This window comes from Jaculus jaculus, chromosome 7 (assembly GCF_020740685.1).
Source record: "Jaculus jaculus isolate mJacJac1 chromosome 7, mJacJac1.mat.Y.cur, whole genome shotgun sequence".
In the NCBI taxonomy this organism is placed as follows: domain Eukaryota; kingdom Metazoa; phylum Chordata; class Mammalia; order Rodentia; family Dipodidae; genus Jaculus; species Jaculus jaculus.
In genome coordinates, this window is record NC_059108.1 from 70,740,961 (window position 1) to 70,758,174 (window position 17,214).

Sequence of the window (17,214 nt, forward strand, 5' to 3'; positions counted from 1 at the left end):
TTTATTTTTGCAATGTCTTTGTCAGATTTGAAATAAAATTATGTTAGTCTTATGAAACAAGTTGAAAGTGTTCCCTGAACTGTTTCTGTGAGATTAGCATTGCTTCCTTCAGAAAGGTTTAGCGAAACTCACTATCCACTGGCTTGGTGTTTTCATTATTAGATACAAAAGAAAGAAAGAGGGAGGGAGGGAGGGAGGGAGGGAAGGAAGGAAAGAAGCAAGGAAGGAAGGGAGATGGATGGAGGGCTAGAGATGTGCTTAGCATGCAGGAGGCCCTCATTTGATGCCCAGCACTCAAAGAAAAAGCATAGAATATTATTTCTTATATAAATGACAACAGGTCCTCGTTTGCTTGGAAATGTCATCTAAAAATTTAAATTTATTAGCATAAAATAATTAAAGTATTCTTTTATTTTCTTTTGATTATCTGTAGAATCTGTGGGCATGCTTGTTTGCATTCCAAATGTTGGCTCTTTGCATGTTATCTTGTGTCTTGATCAGTTGTGGCAGTCCTCCAGTCTCAATAGCCTTTCAGAGAGCTAAGTGCAGGCTTTTTTTTCTCTCCTTATGCTTGTTTCTTATTTCATAAATCTTGTTTATTTGCTCTTTAGTCTACTTTCTTTGAATTTTTTTCTGTTCCTTCTCTCAAAATGAATGCTTAGTTCATTGCTTCTTCAGCTCTTCTCTTTAAATAATTTGTTCAAGACTAATGTCCCTTTTAGACGTTTTATCTTTCAGGTTTAGATATGTACTATTTCATTATCACTTAACTTCCAATATTTAAAATTTTCCAGTATGATTTATTCTTTGGCAGGAGTTATTTAGAAATATATCTTAATTGTCCAGCATGTGGATCTCCTAGTTGTTATTGTTGAGTTTGAAAGCAATTTCTTTGAAAACAGAGAACATATGCTGTATAATTGCAATCTTTTGAGCTTTATTTTGAGACCTTTTATTCTTGAAGTATATTTTGTCAGGCTAGAAATTATTTTTATCTTCTCTTATTTACAAGCAGAGGGGTGGGGGAGGAAATATGACTATGGGTGCAGGGCCTCCTGCCCCCATCAATAAACTGTAGACATATGTACCACCTGGTTTTACATGGGTACTGGGAACTGGAACCCAGGTTGTCAGGTTTCGGAAGCAAGCATCTTGAGAGGCTGAACAGCCCTAGAGGTTATTTTTTCACAGCTCTTTGAGAACATTGTTGCAGCATCTTCTTGCTTTTATTGATTTATTGAGAAAAGCAGCCAACCATTTGCCTCCCCACTCCTGCCCCGGGTTCCCTGCCACAGTGGACTCTACCTGCTGGAACTGGGCGTTTAATTAAACCCTTTCCTTCCATAAACTGCTCTGGTTATCTCTGTGACCCAGAAGTAAGAAAGTAATTGATACAACCAGTGCTAGGTGTAGGATTATGAAAGTTCCACATCATTTTTTTAAAAATGTCTTTTTGTTGTTGTTCTTTTTTTCTTTTTTTATTAATTAGCTTTGTATTCAGCAAGATAGTTATTTTTCTTTTTTGTTGTTATTGTTTTGAGGTAAGGTCTTTCTCTAGCCCAGGCTGACCTGGAATTCACTATGGAGTCTCAAACTGGCCTCAAACTCACAGCAATCCTCCTACCTCTGCCTCCTGAGTGCTGGGATTAAAGGCATGCACCACCATGCCTAACTATTTTAGAGAGAAGGGTGGGAAATAGGCCTACCAGGGCTTCCCACCATTACAACCAAACTCCAGATGCATGAGCCACTTTGTGCATCGGACTTTACATAGGTACTAGGGAGTCAAACCCAGGAAGTAAGGACTTACAAACAAGTGCCTTTAACTGCTGAGCCCTCTCTCCAGCCCTAACATCATTTTCTTAGGTGCAAACAATTTTCAGGTTGAGCCTGTACTTGAGACTCCCTGGGAGGCCACCCTCTGCAGAACTTTTGACCAAATTATCCTTATTTGTTCTTCTTTTCCCTGTCCTACTCCATTTATGGCCTCTTCTCAGGGCTTTTCTTTCATAAGATCTTTCCATGCAAATCCTCATCTGATGATTGTCTAGTGGACTCAGCCCAAGATATCTTGTTGCATTTTTCCTTCTCAAATACACGTTACTAAATGTTTGAAGCTATTGAAAGTGGTTCATTGCTGCAATGGAAATACCTTTGAATTGAATATTAGATAAATAGATTCTTAAATTCACCCACACAGGTACAGATAGCTCTCTTCTTTCACAGACTATACTTCAGCCATGTTACTTGACCCCTGTACTCCAGCAAAGTTCTCCCTCGGTGGTATAGTATGTGCCTAGCATGTGCAAGGCCCTAGGTTCAATCCCCAGTACCACAAAATCCCCCCCTCCAACTTCTCCCACTTCTCTGATTTGTAGACACTTCTTAAATTCTTTCTATGCTCTGAAACAAAATGCTTCACTCTTTGGAGCATGGTGATTTACTGACACGTGCCTGTGCGTGCACCCCCCCCCCATCAGATCTGGTGACTCATAAGTGTGCTCTGCTAAACAACAGCTGCTGAGCTCTGGTCAAACCATGCTCTGCAGAGAAGAATTGCTCTAGCCCTCCTCTTCACCCACTTCCCGCCACTTTCCAATCTTCACTTAAGGACAGGAAATACAGAAAGATTTGCCTTCCTTCGTAGACAACAGAAACACTTGGCTGGTTCGAATTTTTAAAAATAATCTCCCACATATACATTTGCATAATACAAGATGGATTATAATTGAAAATTACACCAATAGTTCCAGATAGAAGAGTCTATAAAACACTTTACATCTAATGTTTCCTTCTTTCCCTGCTTTCATTATCTATAGTCTTTAGTTACATTGTCCTTTGCCTCCCACTGCACATGATCCTTCAGACATTGCAGTGGGTTTTGGCATGTGTATACGTGTGTGGTAGGCATTGTGTATATATATATGCATATTCATGGCATGTGGGCACACATGTGTGTGCATGAATGTGGATGGTAGAGTTGATGCTAAGAGCCTTCCTCTATCACTCTCCCACCTTATTTTGAGACATGGGAGGTCTTTCCATCTTCTCAAGTCCTCCTCTCTTTCTTGAGCGCTTTTAGGTTTTCATTATATAATTCTGTCACATTCTTTGTTAGTGTTATTTTATTTTTTGTTGCTATTGAAAATGGGACAGCCTCACTGATTTCTTTCTTTGTATATTTGTCCTTTGCATATATAAAACACTACTGATTTTTGTGTACTTCGAAGTTTTGGGATGGAGACTTTTGGGTCACTTATATATAGGATCATGTCATCTGCAAATAGGGCTAACTTGACTTCTTCCTTTCAATTTGAATACCTTTTATTTCTTTCTCCTGTCTTATTGCTTGGGCTGGTACCTCTAGTACTATGTTGAAGAGCAGTGGTGAGAGTGGGCACCTCTGTCTTGTTCCCAATCTCAGTGGGAACTCCTTGAATTTTTCCCTATTAGGTATTATTTGAGCTTTATGAGCTTTATATATAGCCTTTATTGTGTTGGGATATAAGCCCTCCATGCCTATTCTTACCAGTGTTTTTATCACTAAGTGGTGTTGGATTTTATCAAAGGCCTTCTCTGCATCAATTGAGATGATCATATGGTTCTTATGGTTAATTTTATTTATGTTACATTTTACATTGACTGATTTCCATATGTTAAACCATCCCTGCAGCCCTGGGGTGAAGCCTACTTGATAAAGGTGGGTAATGCATTTGATGTGTTGTTGAATTCAGTTTGCAAGGATTTTGTTTGGGATCTTTGCATCTAAGTTCATTAGGGGTATAAGTCTATAATTTTCTTTTCTTGTTGCATCTCTGTCTGGTTTTGGTATTAGGGTGATGGTAGCTTCAAAAAAGGAGTCAGGGAGGATTCTCTGGTCTCTAATTATGCAAAATAGTTTGAGAAAAAAGTTGTTTTCAGGTCTTCTATAAAGGTTTGATAGAATTCAGCTAAGAAGCCATCTGGTCATGGACTGTTCTTTTTGGGGAGGTTTTTGATTACCTTTTAAATTTCCATGGAAGTGATAGGTTTGTTTAGGAGGTTAATCTGCTTTGAATTTAGTTTGGGTAGGTGGTATGTGTCTAGGAACTCATCCACTTCTTCTGGATTATTTAATTTTGTGGAGCAGAGGTTTTGGAAGTACTCCCTGATGATTGTTTCAATTTCACTGATGCCTGTTGTGATCTCTCCTTTTCATTTCTGATTTTGTTAACTTGAGACTTCTCTCTTTTTTGCTTGATCAGTTTGGCCAGTGGTTTGTCAATCTTGTTTATTTTTTCAAAGAACCAGCTCTTCATTTCATCAAAATTTTAAGATTGTTTTCTTAGTTTTCAATTCATTAATTTCAGGATGTGGTGGTGCACACCTTTAATCCCAGCATTCTTGAAGCAGAAATAAGAGGACTGCTGTGAATTTGAGGCCACCCTGAGGATACATAATGAATTCCAGGTCAGTCTGGTCTAGATTGAGACCCTACCTTGAAAAAACAAAACAAAAAGATATATATATACACATGAACATACACACACAAACTGGCAAAGAATTCATGTCCAGAACAGATTAAGAACCTTTGCAATAATACAGCCGTCCTTTCAGACCAGCAGGGATGGATTTCATGACTCTACTCACTCCTGCAGGGACATCAAAATCTGTGTATGCTCAAATCCTTTTAGATAAAATGGGACAGTATTTGCATGCAACCACTAAATATTCTTTCATATTCTCTAGATAATTTATAATGCCTAATATAAGAAAAAATCACTTGCTTACAAAACCTGACAGCCTGGGTTTAATTCCCTAGTACCCACATAAAGCCAAATGCACAAAGTGGCCGGCTGTATGTCTGGAGTTCATTTGCAGTGGCAAGAGGCCCGGGCATGCCCATTCTCATTCTCTCTCTTTCTTTGCAAATAAATAAATAAAGATATTTTAAGGTGTTGAACAGATGGCTCAATGGTTAAAGCATTTCCCTGCAAAGCCTAATGACCTGGGTTCAATTCCCCAGTGCCATATAAAGCTAGATGCACAAAGTAGTGAATGCACCTGGAGTTTATTTGCAGAGGCTGGAGGCCCTGGTATGCCCATTCTCTCTCTCTCTCTCTGCTTGCAAGTAAAATAAATTTTTTTAATTAAGAAAATAGTTAATCTAATGGCATTTGTCAGTCAATCACCTGGTGTAGAGACCACTTCTCACCTAAAGACATGCTAAAGAGGTGGAAGAAATAGTTACCCACTTAATAAGATAATGTATTATCCCCCAAAAGCCCCTCCCTCATTGCAATTGCTCACAGACCTTCACTGAGGTGCATGCCAATTCTCTGTGCTCTAACTCAGAAAGCATAACATTTCCCCCCCGCCCACCCTTTCTTTATTTTCTTTGGCTGCCAGCTGAAATCCTAGCATGATTACCCTGACACTTTGGAGCTTTTTCACCTTTTTCTGAATAAATCTCCTTTGCCTTATGCCTTGTTGTTTATGTGTCTAATTTTTCATGTTTTGAGACAAAGAACTTATGTGAAAATTTGAAACATTACATTCTAAAGAGCAGTACCTTTTGACCAGCATAGGCATTGATCACAATTACCCAATAATGGTTAGCAAGCTTTAATTAAACATGGCATCTGTTTCCAGGTATGGGACCCAAACAAGAATAGTGAAGCTCCTGGTCGGGCCACAGAATTGTTATGCCAATCTACCATGAGGTTAGGGTTTGTTTTTATTTATTTAAATGTTTTTATTTATTTATTTATTTTCAAGCAGAGAAAGACTAAGAGAGTAAGGGTACACCAGGGCCTCCAGCCACTGCAAATGAACTCCAGATGCATGGGCCACTTTGTGCACTGGGTCTTATGTGGCCATTGGGGAATCAAACTTGGGTTGTTAGGTTTTGCAGGCAAGTGCCTTAACAGCTGAGCCATCTTTCCAGCTCCCCACCTCCAGCCCTTGAATGCAATTTAAAATTATTTATTTATTTGCAAGGACAGATACAGAGTGTGAGAAGAGAGACAGAGAGAATGGTTGTGCCAGGAACTACCAAGGAACTCCAAATGCATGTACCACTTTGTGCATCTGTCTTTGTTTGGGCACTGGGTCTCAAACCCAGGTCATTAGGCCAGGGTTTGCATTTATTTATATATTACCTTATCTTTCTGTGTTATTTCTTTCTCCTCCCCCCTCCCCCCTTCCCTTATTCCTATAAGAAAGCTCAATCTGAGTCACCCTGAAAATTACCTACTCAAGACCCCTCCCAATGCAGGAATTTTCTATTTTAATTCCTTTCCTTCTGTTAAGCTCTTTAATAAAATCATTGTAAACCTCACCCTCTGTCATCCATGGATTTCATTAGTTGAATTCATAACCTGGAGGCTGCTGATTCAGTGAAAATTTTATATGACTGTGAGCATCTGGCACCCTAACTCCTGAGTTAGCCCACACATGATGTGAGAATGGCTTCATCATTCTCAAAGACACCCCAAATTCCTGTTTCATAATCAGCTACTGTTATCCCAAGTAACCAAAAAGAATTTGCTTCCCCTCCATGAGGGAATAAATAAAGATAGTTGGCCCACTCCAGAAAACCCAGGAACCACTTCAAAGCATTCAAGATGAGGAGTCCTGTAATTTCAGCATCATTGCTCATCATTTTTAAGAAACAACAAAAATATTCTGATTGATAGTTATATTGAATTCAGTGATAAAGCACTTGGCTAGCATGTATGAGGCCCTGAGTTTGGTCCCCTGTGTGCACACACAAACACACACACACACAGTTAAGTTTACTCTTGTCCTAACCTTGATTCTGAATAAAGCTTTGAGCTCTGGACCTGTAAAGTCTATTGCATATATTGCTTAGGAAAAAATTTAAGTTCTTTGAGGAGAGGATGCAATAAATGGTTTAATATACTTGAGGTGGGGCTGGACAGATGGCTGAATGGTTAAGGTACTTGCCTGCAAAGCCTAAGGACACAAGTTCAATTCCCCAGCACCCACATAAGCCAGATGCACAAGGTAGTGCATGTGTATGGAAGTCATTTGTGGTGGCTAGAGGTCCTGGAGTACCCATTCTCTCTCTCTCTCTCTCTCTCAATCTCTCTCTCTCTCTCTCTCTACCTCTCTCTCATAAATAAATAAAAGAAAGTAAATAAAGAGATTCTCTAAAATATCTGAGGTGGGCTGGAGAGACAGATCATCAGTTAATGGTACTTGCTTGCAAAACCTGATGGCCCAGGTTTGATTCCCCAGCGCCCATATAAAACAGATGCACAAAGTGGCGCATGCATCTGGAGTTTGTTTGCAATGGCAGGGGGCCCTGGAGTGTCCATTCATATTCTCTCTCTCTCTCTCAAAATAAATATTTTTTAAAATTAAAACAATAAGAGGGTTTAGGAGAAAGTAATATTTTTTTTAATTAAAGAAAATTGAGGGCTGGAGAGATAGGCTGGTGGTTAAGGCACTTGTCTGCAAAACCAAAGGACCTAGTTCCGATATCCCAGGACCCACATAAGCTAGATTCACAAGGTGGTGCATATGTCTGGAGTTGTTTGCAGCTGCTGGAGGCCCTGGCATGCCCATCCTCTCCCTCTCTCTATCTTTCAAACAAATAAATAAAAATAAAAAATATTTTTTTAAAAAAATAATATTGAAATTGAGTACCTCCTTCCACTCCCAAGGTTTATGATAAAGTGGTTATCTCTACAGAAACCTCTTCAAAATAGAATCTGTCTCTCTCTACACTCCAGTTCTTTTTCATATTCTTCAACCAAGTGGAGAGGTTTCTTAAGTCAAGGAATAGAGGGGTGTGTGTGTGTATCTGTGTTCATGTGTAGAACAGAGGACAACCGTGGCTGTCATCATCATCCACTAATTTTTGAGTCAGGGTCCCTCATTGGTCTGGAGTTCTCTTGATATACCCCAGGGATTCTTCTATCTCTGCCTTCAAAGTATTGGGATTACAAGTGCACCACACTATGTCTGCAATGTTTACATGCTGACTTGGCAAGCACTTTACCAACTGAGTTATCTTTCCAGCACCCAATTTTTAAACATATTTTTGATAGCTGAATAAGACTTTGAAATCCTGTAACTATAATTTACCAAATATAAATATTCAAAATATAAATTTTGTAAATATAACAAACTAATGTTTTGGTATTTTCATCAAAATTTCATTTTGGTATCCTGTTATATATATTTATATATAAATAAAATTTATATTTAAAATAAAATACACAAAAATACAGAGAATAAAGGCAACTCTATAAGAAATAGGAATATGTTAAAATTAACATATTCTTTGGAAACAAACATCAGTAGACAACCATAAATGAATAAATATATGTGAAATATTTATAAATAAACCTAACAAAATATGAACAAAATATTTATGAGAAATAATTTTTAACTTTTTTGATGGCTAACAAAAGGTGAATGTATGCAGATATTTCTGTATCTGGAGGAAAAAGCTTAACATTGTAAAGAGGTTAATTATTCCTCACATTTATCCTATAATTCCAGGGCAATTCCAATTCAATTGCTTGCAGGACTTTTAGGAAAGTTGGTAAAACTGTTCTCAAATGGCAGTGGAAAATACACTTATAGTTTAGAATAGGTGGTTTGATAAGAAAAATCAAGTGTGGGGTGCTGTCTGCCCTGTGAGACAAAACATGTCCAAAGCCTTATAACTGAGAATAATGTAAATGCAATGAAAGCTCATTGAATGAACACAAGAGCACAATGCTAATGACTGAGCAAAGAGTGGATTTGAACATAGTCTTAGAAGAAAGTGATAAAGGATGCACTGCTGAAAAAAATAAAGAAATAATGACTAAAAATTACTCAGATTTCACCAAAGACACAAATCTGTAGATTTGAGAAGGCAAGTGAATCTTCAGTAGGACAGTTAACAAGAAAATCAGCAAACTGGCTGGATATGGTGGCTCATGCCCATTCTCCTAGCCCATGGAAGATTAAGGCAGAAGGGTTATCCTGAGTTTGAGGACAGCAAGACAGCCTGGGTTACAGAGTTACACACATACACACTGAGTGAGAGAAAGAGAGAGAGAGATTGAACTCAGGAAGAGCATAGTCAGCTGGCATATATACTACAGACAGAAACAAGCTCAAAAGCAGTCAGAAGCAGAAACATTTTTATGCAAGGGACAACTCTAATGACTAAATTTCTCATCAGAAACTTAGATCCTTCAGAAAAATCAGATGAAATAAAGGCATTCTCATGTTCTGGAAGCTAGGTAAATTCAGAGTCAGCTGACCTATTCTAGGAGAATCCCTAAAGCAAGTTGTTCCAGCAGAAGGAAAAGCAACGGCAGGAGGCGACTTAGACACCATAAATGAGATAGATGCATCTTCTCTTGAACTGTGTAACGTGTATTTGATGCTTGAAAGCATAGATCTGAGTGCTGAGTGGGGTTCTCCCACAAGTAATTCATGACAATAACATAGAGAAGCTAAGAAGGCCTACATGATGGCAAGGGTTCTATCTTCCAATTAAAAGTTCTAATATAATTATTTTAACTTGGCAGTGCAATTTTTAATTTCTATAGCAATTACCAAAAAGCTATATACAAAGAGGTATGATTAAAACCCACAGTAAATTTAAATATATATTTTAAAACATTTAAATAACTCTCAAGAAGGCAGGAAGCTGGGTGTGGTGGTGCACGCCTGTAATCCCAGCACTCAGGAGGAAGAGGTAGGATTGCTATGAGTTTGAGACCAGCCTGAGATTTCATAGTGAATTCCAGGTTAGCCTGGGCTAGAATAAGACCCTCCTTGGGGGAGGGGGGGGGAAGAAGGAGGAGGAGGAGGCAGGAAAAGGGAAACAAAATACAGAAGGAATACATAAAAACAGATTTATTAAGTGATGAATCTAAATTCAAATAAACCAATTATGAGATTTAAAAGAATGAAATGTAGCTATATCAACCCTAGAAAACTCCCTGGATCATACAACTATGCAAAAAGCAAACTGCAGAACAAAAATGCCCATTATAATACCCATTAAGTTTCTCCGTGGTGCTCATGGATATTTGCATTTCTGTCTCAATATAAATGCAGTAGGAAAGATCTGGAAGTGTTCTCACAGGTAAATAGTGCTTGAAAGGTCACTGGAATACAGTGACAAAATAGTATCAAAAGAAATTTTCTTTTATATAATGTTAATTTTATGACAAAATGTACTATGTACGACTTTCTTATTAAAAATAAATGAAACAGAATTAATTTTAGAAAAATTGTTGTTTACAGTGTGCCAGTGATACTACCATCTGGGAGTTAGACATTTTTTTATGTCCCCCGACTCAGGAGTATGCACAACTATTTTCAGCAAAATTTGTCAACTGATGTTAATGTTTCAAATTTTCTGCCTGTACTATTTATGATGTACTTTTTTTTCTTCCCCTTCTGAAATTTAAATCTCAGAACTACAGGTTTATAAGCCTAAAGACTGTAGACATGCAGTCTTTCTTCCCTCCATCCCAACATCATACAGCTTTGAAAAAATATTATTTACTTATTTATTTGCAAACAGAGAGAGATAGAAGACAGACAGGCAGAGAGAATGGGCGGGCCAGGGCATCCAGCCTTTGCAAAAGGACTCCAGATGCATGCGACACTTTGTGCATCTGGCTTTACGTGGGAACTGGGGAATCAAACTCAGGTCCTTAGGCTTCGCAGGCAAGCGCCTTAACCGCTGAGCCATCTCTCCAACCCCAATACAGGTTTTTAGGAATTTAGTATCTTCAAAACGTTTAACCAGAGTCCCGAATTCTCGGAAGTCGGAGCGCGGCGCCCAGCCCAGCCCTCCCGCCGCAGGGCACGCTTCCAGCACCGGAGCCCTCGGGACCACTGGCGACTCTGAGAGGTGTCGCTTCGTCACCGCCACAGTTTACTGTAATGGGTTCGCCTCCGTCACGCGCATGACGGTCAGAAGCATTGACCGCTTCCTGGCGGTGGTGAACCCCACCCGGTCACTGTCCTGGCGCACTCGGGGGGAGAGCGTCCTTCACTTGCCCGGCCATCTGGGCGATGGCCATCGCGGGGGTCGTGCCTCTTTTCCTCAAGGAGCAAACCACCCAGGTCCCGGGACTCAACTTCGCCCCCTGTCATGACGTCCTCAATGAAACCCGCTCGAAGGCTGTTCTGCCTTCTACTTCTCGGCCTTCTCAGCTAACTTCTTTCTGTGCCATTGATCATTTCCACAGTCTGCTGTGTCTATCAGATGCCTCAGCTCCTCTGCAGTTTCCAACAGGAACAAGTCCCGGGCCTTACTCTTGTCTGCAGCTGTTTCCGGTATCTTCATCTGTTTTGGACCCGTCAATGTCCTCCCGATAATGCACTATTTATTCCTCTCCTACAATCCTGCCACCAAGGTGGCCTCTTCGCTTACCTTCTCAGCGTCTGTATCAGCAGTGTGAGCTGTTGCATAGGTCCCCAGATTTCCCACTATGCTTCCTCTGAGTGCCAGAGGCACCTCTACAGCATCTTATGTGACAAAGAAAGTTCAGATCCCCATAGTTACAACAGCAGTGGTCAGCTGGTGGCAGGTAAGATGGATTCCTGCTGTAGTCACATGAATAACAGCATACACAAAACTTGATGACCCACCGAAGGTTAGTGATAAGACCCTACTGCTGAAGACACATCTGCTGTTGGCAGGTAACAGGGAGTGACATGGCTGGAAGAGTCAGTCCCCAGAAGGCACCTCTAGTGCTACATGAGCGACTGGGGGGAAACGACCGATATCTGTACACGGAATGCATGGTCTCACCTACTTAGCAGAAACAACCTGATGTGAAGCTCCCACAAGTGCAATAGTGGCACACAGTCATGGTGGGAAACCACCTGCTCTTGATTTGGCTAACTGATCTGCTCAGTGGAATGGGACCCATAGCTGGAGCTGGGAAACAAATCAGAATCATATCCAAAAATGAGCCCATTCTCCATTATCAAGCTCCCACCAATCGTGGAATTTTTAAATTCCCTTTTAAAAAAATGCCAGGTGTGGCAGCACACCTCTTTAATTCCAGCACTTGGGACACAGAAGTATGGGGATCACTGTGAGTTTGAGGCCACCCTGAGAATACATAATGAGTTACAGGTCAGCCTGGACTAGAGTGAGATCCTACCATAAAAAAAAGGTTATCCAAAAAAAAAAAAACAAAGAACAAAACAAAAAAAAAAAAAAAAAAAAAAAAAAAAAAAAAAAAGGTTATCCTATTTATCTGGTGCTAACTTACTCTTCACAGGAGAATTTGCTTCTCTTTTTCAGATAGATGCAGATCCTGAGGAGAAAACCACCCCATCATACCTCAAACGGGCCCCAGATGAAACTAAGAATAAGTGGGGAAACAAGCAAGAGTGCTGTTTTTATGGTGGACCTGGTACCAGCACAAGGGTGGAGATAGACACAGAGAACACTCAACTCCTACCAAACCAGATATCCAGGCTCCCAAGACCTCATCACTGAAGCAGGCCTAAAATGAACCCAACATGGCTCAGGGAAATTTGTGGAAGAAGGGGCAGAAAGAATGTCAGAGCCACACATTGGGTCATGATACACAGAGACATTGCCTCCTACCCATAACTGATGGCTAACCCCACAATGCACGACCCATATTCCCCAACTAGGAGGGTCCCTGCGGAGGGGAGAGGACAGGGAGGAAGCTAACAAGAAAAATGAAAAGCTGTTGGCTTAGGACAAGGGACTGGTGGTAGGTTACAAAGAAAAGATTTTAAAAGTACATAAGCAAGGATTTGTTGGTCCCTGGCAGAAACTGTATTTACTTCACCACTCAAAGCAACAACTGTCAGATTTGCAGGCTTGCTTCTTATGAAAGCCATTAAGCATATATATTGGTTAATTACCAGGAAAGGTAATAAGAATAGAAGATGAAGCTGTTTCAAGGGAGTGTTGCCATTTCTACAATAGTAACTGAATGCAACTTTTATATATCTAAATGACTTAAATATATGGATGTTGTATGCACACACATGTATTATTTGCAGTACAGTATGGAATAAGCACTTTGATACCCTCTGGTTTTTCCCTCTATCAATTGTGGAAGTAGTCTAGTTCTTTGGTATAATGTAAAAAGTTAGTACAAAGTCTAGGTTGGTGGAGCTTAGCACTGCACAACTAAGATGTCCAGAGGAAACAGAAAAGAATCCCATAATTTAAGCTTAAACAGCTTTTGCAAATGCATTCTTAAAAGACTGGAAGCAGTGTTTAAATGATGGAAGGATGAGACATTTACTCTGTGTGTAGATAAAGATCTCATGCTTTTCATTTTAAATATATCATCCTTTAAAACTTATCAAAGCAATTGAAAAGCTCATTTTCACATGAATAGAATTTTGTACATGTTACACACTGAATACATAAGACCCACAAGGACCATAGATTGCCTTTCAAGCAGCTAACTCTGAGAGCTGCATGCATCCAATCTCCATGGAGGTCCCCAAGCAGCAGATACATGGCACAGCTGGTCTTAACCCTCCAGCTGAGCATCTCAGAGAGAGTGACTCTGGAACTACCATTCTATCCTACCATCCTGGTACTCCCAAGGTTTGAATTGATCTCATCTATTGGACTTTGCAAAGTAGGATGTGATATTCTGAGAGGCAATAACTATGAAAGATGTCTGCTCATCTTAGGTACAGAAAACGAAAGCGTGTTTACATCCAGTAGCTGTCCTGCAAGGCTGGTTCTTGTGTGGACACACCTATGCACCCTGGGTACCCTCTGATGGGTGCTGGATCTATAGACTGTAATCAGACTGAGTCTTATCCTGATCCTAGCAAAATAGAAATCTAGCACATAGAATGTGATGCGTGTGTGTGTGTAGTAAATTTGCATGTTTCAGCCAGATATAGACAATCATATTGCCTACAAGCAAGACCCCCATCAGTTAAAGAATTTTGATTATTTAGGTCTTTGCTTCCAGGTGTTATAGCTTAAGATAAAAATACTATACAGGTTGTATATTTTTATTTTTAAAGCCCTTGACTCTACAGTCATTTGACATTATTTATTTATAAAAGTTTTGTTCAAAATTACTCAAAGATTTCTTTTAAGGATCATGTAGCTAGACATGCACACCTTTAATCCCAGAACTCAAGAGGTTGTGATAGGAAGATTGCTGTGAGTTTGAGGCCAGCCTAACACTACATAGTGAATCAATTCCAGATCAGCCTGGGCTAGAGTGAGACCCTACCTATTAAAAAAAAAAAAAAAAAACCTCTCTCTCTCTCTCTCAATCTCTCTCTCTCTCTCTCTCTCTCTCTCTCTCTCTGCCTCTTTCTCTCTCTGTCACTGTCAAATAAATAAATAAAAATTAAAAATTAAAAAGGGGGGCTGGAGAGATGGCTTAGTGGTTAAGCACTTGCCTGTGAAGCCTAAGGGCCTGGCTCGATTCCCCAGGACCCATGTGTGCACATGCACATGTGCACAAGGTGGCACACGCATCTGAAGTTCATTTGCAATGGCTGGAGGCCCTGGCACACCCATTCTCTCTCTCTCTTTCTTTCTGTCACTTTCAAATAAAGAAATAAAAATAAACAAAAAATTAAAAAAGATCATCAATCTGGATAAAAATAACAGAAGAAAATATAATTGAGATTGAAATCTAGGGAAATTATTCTGTATTTTTCATTTGCTTTCCTTAAGAGTTAATGAAAGGCAGGCATTTTTAATGCCACAATGACTAATGAGCATAGAAAATCATGGGTTTGACAAGTACTTTAAAAGTTAGGTTGAGGGACTGGAGAGATTGCTTAGTGGCTAAGGTGCTTGCCTGTGAATCCTAAATACCCAGGTTCAGTTTCCTGGTACCCACATAAGCCAGATGCACAAGGTGGCACATGTCTCTGGAGTTCATTTGCAGTGTCTGGAAATGCCGGTGCACCCATTTTTGCTGTCTCTCTCCAATAAATAAATAAAATATTTTAAAAATTAGGTGGAAATATCTTTTTTCTGATGAAATAAAATGATGGCATTTTAAATAAAAGACAGAAGAAAATTGTAAATTAAATGTTTACTTACAATAACAAAGTATTTCCAGATGTCATAGAATAATTTTCATTAAAGGTAATATAATTGTAAGTAGAAGCTAGCACTGTTATTAACTTAGTTATGGTGTTATTTTATCTAAGGCAGAGATTCACTGTCATTGATCATTCAGTCTATACATACTAAAATACTGATGACTTAACATGACTTATTACTGTACTTATGAAATGTTTCAGTTTCATATTTGCTTTTTAAAAAAATTCTATGTAACCTATTAATAAACATGAATATTTGCTTGGCAAAAAAAAAAATGTTTAACCATTCCAGTCATGATTGGGAACAATGTTTAATATATTAACCATATTAAGCAGTTTGTTCCCTGCCACTTCAAAAGTTGCTTCGTAGTACTGACTTTGAAGTTATAGGTCTCTGCCATTAGTAGGTACTAAAACTAATATAGTAATTCTCAATTCACTTCTTTTTCTTTACTGTATTTTGTGCTTTTTTTTTTATAAACAAGACCCCACTCTAGCTCTAGAACTCACTCTGTAGCCCTAGACTGGTCTCAAACCCACAGCAATCCTCCTACCTCTGGCAAGAGTGTTGTGACTGGAGTTGTGCACCACCGTGCCTGACTTTTTATGCTTTTTATTTTTTTAAGAATAACTTTTTAAAGGCAGTTTTAGGTTGACTACAAAATTAAGAGAAGCATGTAGAGATTTCACACATACTCCAGCTCCCGCTCATCAATATGCCAGCCAGAGTGGTACTATGACAGCTGACAAACCTCATGATCATGATCACTAGAAGCGCAGTTTATGTTAGGGCTTGTTTTGTGTGTGCTATACATGTGGTAGGTTTGGACTATCATAGTACAGCAAGGGTCTCTGGTAACAGAGCCGAAGGACTTATACAGAAACTACCCAGCCCACTACATTTATATATTTGCTGGGTTTTCCCTCCAAGTGATCACTTACAACTGGCATTATGACTGTCATCCTAAGAAAGGAGAGGAAGGCTATAGAAAAACAGCAGTATCACATCAGTCAGGGTTCTCTCAGAGATGCATTCCAATAAGAAAGGGTCTTAACACAGGGACACAGAAACGTGAAGAATGATTAGAAAGGGTTGACGAAGCAATATGGAAATTGCTACTCCTGTCATAAAATCAGTAGAGGATGGATTTCAGGAAAGTTACTGATCATCCCAGCTGCTCACACTACTAAAACCAGGTGATCTCAGAACTTGCCTGGAAGCTGGAGCAAATAACATGCATGCCATATGTCCAAACAGCTGTATTCAGCTGCCAACAGGGATGCTGACTTGCCTTCTGCCTTCCCAGTATCCTACAAATGCCTTTAATTGGCAGATTCCAACCTCAAGCCACATAGGAAAATGACACTGGGAAATGAATATCCAGACTCCCCGGCAATGCAGAGGACAGAAAGGGGCAGGGATGATGCCCAGTTGCCAAAGACAATCTGGTAGGAACAAGCTAAGCCAAGTATCTAGATCCAGTGTGGAAGTTATGTAAGATACTATCAAATCTGTGCCCCCTTGCATGTTTGAAAATAATCTTATGGTGTCTATTAGCAAAATCCTTAGGGCAAATAAACTCCAAGCAGATGTTACAGCTGCCTTCTCCAATGTTAAACTACCTAATAGTGTCAAATACAAGTTTGACATGCACATAATTCCCACGTGGCATGAGATGTCTTTTTGGTGCTACTCTCGATTATAACTAGACTCTTTAAAACTGAGGTCTGAGAGACCAAGGTCCAGAAGGAGGCAGGAGCTTCATCTCTCCCATGTCTAAATCTTCTCTGGAGCTACTCTAAGCAAGGCCCAAAATTTCCCTGGTAAGGGATACAGAAATCCACCACCTGTTTTTACTGATACCTGAAGGCTATGACCTAAACCTATAGCTCCACAGGGTAGTCATGTCATTGTACAAACAAAATGGCACAACAAAAAAGTGATAGCTCATCATCCAAGACTTAAACACATGGGAACAGGGAATCATTTCTTATACTTGTGGATGTCTCTCTGGGGATGTTGGGGAGACAGTCCTCAGAATAAGTACAGCAGGGAAAGGATCTTCTATTTAAAAGATGAATTCAGTTGGACTAGCTAAATGTAAGGTCTTTGCAGGAGAGGCAGGAAGAGAGAGGTATCCAGGAGGCCCAAAA

General features: G+C 39.6%; 1 pseudogene; it reads left to right on the forward strand.

The window, feature by feature from the left end:
• The first annotated feature begins 5,614 nt into the window (after window positions 1-5,614).
• LOC101605718 lies at window positions 5,615-11,614 on the forward strand (annotated as a pseudogene).
• Window positions 11,615-17,214: the final 5,600 nt, after the last annotated feature.